We start from the raw sequence: 624 nt of genomic DNA on the forward strand, positions 1-624 counted from the left end.
GACTAGGTTGATACTTGTATAGCTAGAGATCTGCATGGTTGATACTTACATATAGGGAAGGATCTGAGTAGGTTGATACTTCTATATAGCTAGAGATCTGACAAGGTTGATACTTATATATAGGGAAGGATCTGGAATGGTTGATACTTATATATAGGGAAGGATCTGCATGGTTGATACTTATATATAGGGAAGGATCTGCATGGTTGATACTTATATATGGGGAAGGATCTGACTAGGTTGATACTTATATATAGGGAAGGATCTGCATGGTTGATACTTATATATAGGGAAGGATCTGACTAGGTTGATACTTATATATAGGGAAGGATCTGCATGGTTGATACTAATATATAGGGAAGGCTCTGGCATGGTTGATACTTATATATAGCTAGAGATCTGCATGGTTGATACCAATATATAGGGAAGGATCTGACTAGGTTGATACTTCTATATAGGGACGGATCTGGCATGGTTAATACTTATATATAGGGAAGGATCTGACATGGTTGATACTTGTATATAGGGAAGGATCTGGCATGGTTGATACTTAAATATAGGGAAGGATCTGACTAGGTTGATACTTATATATAGCGAAGGATCTGATACTTATATATAGGGAAG

Source organism: Triturus cristatus, chromosome 12, assembly GCF_964204655.1.
Source record: "Triturus cristatus chromosome 12, aTriCri1.1, whole genome shotgun sequence".
Lineage (NCBI taxonomy): Eukaryota > Metazoa > Chordata > Amphibia > Caudata > Salamandridae > Triturus > Triturus cristatus.